This window comes from Octodon degus, unplaced genomic scaffold (assembly GCF_000260255.1).
Source record: "Octodon degus isolate 3935 unplaced genomic scaffold, OctDeg1.0 scaffold00293, whole genome shotgun sequence".
NCBI lineage: Eukaryota > Metazoa > Chordata > Mammalia > Rodentia > Octodontidae > Octodon > Octodon degus.
Window position 1 is genome coordinate 1,935,726 of NW_004524869.1, and position 3,961 is coordinate 1,939,686.

Here is a 3,961-nt window from a genome sequence, read left to right on the forward strand (position 1 = left end):
CTAAACTCATATTACAAAATTCAACTGCGTACTTTGGTTCCTACTAGAGCTGGAAAAAGAATGCACCACATTTTTGATACTATTATAAAGCATATCCAAGGGCCAGGGAGATGGCTCAGTGGAATAAGAGCTTCACTGGCAAGCACAAAGGCCTGAGTTCAATCCCCGGTTCCACAAAAAACAAAAAACAAAAAACAAAAAACAAAAAACAAAAAAAAAAACCATATCCAAGACCTTAGCTCTTATGTGGAGATACTAAACACTGTGGTATGGCATGGAACTCAGGGGATCTTACTATAGACCTATTAGTGCTACTGTAAGTATACTTGGTGACTCAAAGTCACAGCTCAATTTGTAATTTGTCCAATTTTAGGATTGCAACATGAAATCACAATGAAACTTTGTCCACCTGCTACCTGGGTACAAAATTACTTATCAATAATAACTATGACCTAGTTACTTTAAAAAGCAGTTTGTCCTGTGTATAGTCATATTATGTTCAGATATTAGGTTTCAAAGTAGACAAGAAGGTAATGTGATTTTGGTTTCCAAATCCAGAATTCATGTCCTGGGGGATACTCATAGTGCTCCTTAAAGCCTGGAATTTACTCTGTGTAATGCTCTCAGTTCAGGGTCCAAACAGTAAGGAAAGCTCCTCACAAGAGGAATGAGTACAGAGGAGCAGAGAAGTCAGAGACCATAGCACCATGGAGGACACAGAGAGAGCGCTAACCTAGAAAGAGAGAGCTGCAGTATCCTGCGAGCATTTCTGTTAGCTAGAAAAGACAGCACCAGTATTGAAAATGAATATGAGGAAAACAAAATATTCTGCAGAAATTAGTAATAAACACTGAACACATGAAGTTGACAGAGCTGTGGGTGATTTTGATGTTTCTGAAGGAAGAAATATATGTCCCCCAAGACTATAGGGGAGATTAGAGGAAAATTGAGAATGGCCAAGGACCGGCATCTTTTCTTAGATACAGAGGTTAAAGGGCATCACCAGTTTTGTAAGGGTAAGAAAAAGATATTTCTATACAACATTTTTTATATAGTCATGAATTGTCATTTTTCAGTACAGTTCTCAGTAGGATTTGGTTTGGGACATTTGCAAATCTGTTAAGACTCTGCTTAAATATAAGGATAAATGACCTGGGTTGTCCCTCATGAGCTGTATAATGGAGATATGGTGGCTGATGAGGACATAGCCAGGTAAGTAGCACACTAAGGCATTCTGAGTTAACGAGCTACACTTGTGCTGAAAGACCTGCTCTTTTCAGAAAGTCTCTCTTCTGTTATTACCTTTAAAATAAAATTGGAAAATAGTACCTGCCTTTTATAGTACCTGCCTTATATGAATATTCTGCCAATCAAACAAGATAATACACATAACACCCAGAAAAGAGTAAGTTCTCATTAATTTTTTAATGACTCATCATCACCCTCCTACGCATGTTTGTGTGTATTCCTATGCATAGTCAACTATGAACCAGTTTTGTTTTTATGTTTGTGTTGTATAAAAATTGGAAAACATGTGGGACAGTGCAACAGTAATAACTAGTTTTGAAAGAGTGGTTGCTTTTTCTGTGCCATATAACAGATTGAATTACACATACAAGAACAACAAACTGCATAAGATTTTTTCCATTTTGAAGAGCTTCTCCCTTTGACCTCTGATTAATTAGTTCTCTTAATATGTATTTTTCATTTATGGTGATACTATTGCATGCAAGCTACATATTTAGAGGATAATAACTATTCCTTTAAGAAAATTGCTCTGTAAGATTCATGTTCTGGTTATATTAGCAATGATAGACCACTTCCCAGAGTATGTTACCCACATACAAACAGGTATTAAAAGACTCTGCCTATCTTTATTTCTTTTTATTTTTTTGGTGGAACTAGAGACTGAATTCAGGCTCTTGCACTTACCAGGGAAGTGCTTATTCCACTGAGCCATCTCCCCAGCACCCCCCCCTTTAAAAAAATTTTATTTATTTATTTATTTATTTATTTTTGTGTGTGGCCAGCTCAGCCCACCAGGGGGCGCGGCTGGCTGGCATGTGGTGCTGGGGGATTGAACCGCAGTCCCTGTGCTTTGCTAAGCTTGTTCTAAGTAGGTGCTTTAGACCACTGAGCCATCTCTCCAGCCCTGCCTATCTTATAGTAAGAAAATGTGGTGGAAGTTGATTGGAATTTAGAATGAAGACATTTTTTGTTCCTGTCTATCTCCTGGTATTTTCCCCAGTTGATTTCTGGGTAAATCTTTTCTTTGTCATTTAATATGATTCAGTTTTTGATCATTAGTTTTCACTGAGACACATTTATAGTTTTTGACATTCATCTTCTCGATTCATTGCCAAATATAAAATTATGCCAAATATAAGCTGTAGACACAATTGTAGTCCATATTTTCTCCACTACAGAGGCTGTTAAAAGGGGTGGGAGGTGAAGGGTGGCTCCTTTGACTTAATAAATTACCTTCCTTATTCTTGCACTTTAATAACCAGAACCAGAATTTAGGGAATATTCAGGTAATGATGATAGGATTGCATCACGTAGAATACCTGCCAGAAATAAATAATTTGGAAAGGTTCCTGGAAGTAGTTACTAAGTGGAACTCAAAACAATAAACTCAATTGCTATTCATGGACAACAGTGTGAAGTGAGCCTCAGTAAAAGGTTAAGGTAGTTTGAAGGTGACAGGCAGTTTCATGTATGTATTATTGTAAAGACAATAAGTAGCCAACATTCAAACCGTTTTGAAGGCAATTGAGGGTGTATTAGTTTACAACTTTTGTATGCTTTTATTTAAAGCTGGGTAAGAAAATTGGTTAGATTACTTAATTTAAAGGTATGGGAGGTGGTAAAAAGAAGTTTATCTGTTCCCTACAAAATCAACATCTCTAAAAGGGATAATTTTCTCAGCCTACAATTGACCTGTTTGTTTCTACTGTGTACTTTTCCATCTTATATTCAAGATTTCTACAGCTTTTATATTGAAAGTTTAATTAAAAAAGCATTAAATTCTTGTGGTGCACAAACTCACAGGTGCCCTGCTTAAACAGTTTGAATCTTTCTAGTGGAACAAATAATTACTTGGTTATTATGCCAAACCCTACAGAGCCAAACAAAAATAGATACAATGATGCTTTAGATTTTTCAAGGAGAAACCCTTCTCAGCTTCTATTGCTAAAGATAAAAGTGTTCTAGGGGAACCCTTGCTATAATATAACAAATACTTATAACAATAATCATTAATGATTTCTCACTAAGATTCAGAATAAATGCTAAGTACCTCCATGTTCTAAATTAATTTCTCCAATAATTTTCAAATATTTTCTATTGTTTATTATTTCCTGTATCACTAAATTTCTCTAATCCCTACCTATGTGTCAAAACATAATAGTGTATATTATAGCCTTATCTTCAAGATTCATGCATTGTATGTATGAAAATGATCTATCAATTTTCTTAATAGACCTTTAATCATTTTAAGAGTAAAGATCACATCTGACACTAAAAGCATATTTTTAAATAAATACTGAAATTCAAATCCTAACAAATTACCAAATTCATTTCCTTTCTCCTCTGTCCATAACTTCAACATAAAAAACTAGAAATTCCATTCAACCAGCTATTTCTCTTCTATGTATCCTCTCAAAAGAGTGAAAGGCAAAGACAGCTGCAATCTATGGGCCCACTGCACACAGGCACAGAGCTTTCCTGGTGCCGTTCAAGAACTTTGGAGGATCATGATTCCACCTGAGTCTACAGGGTGGATTTCAAAGAAATAGCTGTAGCTCAGTTCCACAAGTGACGCCTAGCCACCAGTAACTGTCACAGTCATTATGCATATCCACAACACACTAGAACTTTGTGCAATATCCTATCCTCAAACTGTTAGAAGTGCTGGTCATTTACTTGCCATTCCAGTATTTATCTTATGTTTTACTCTTAG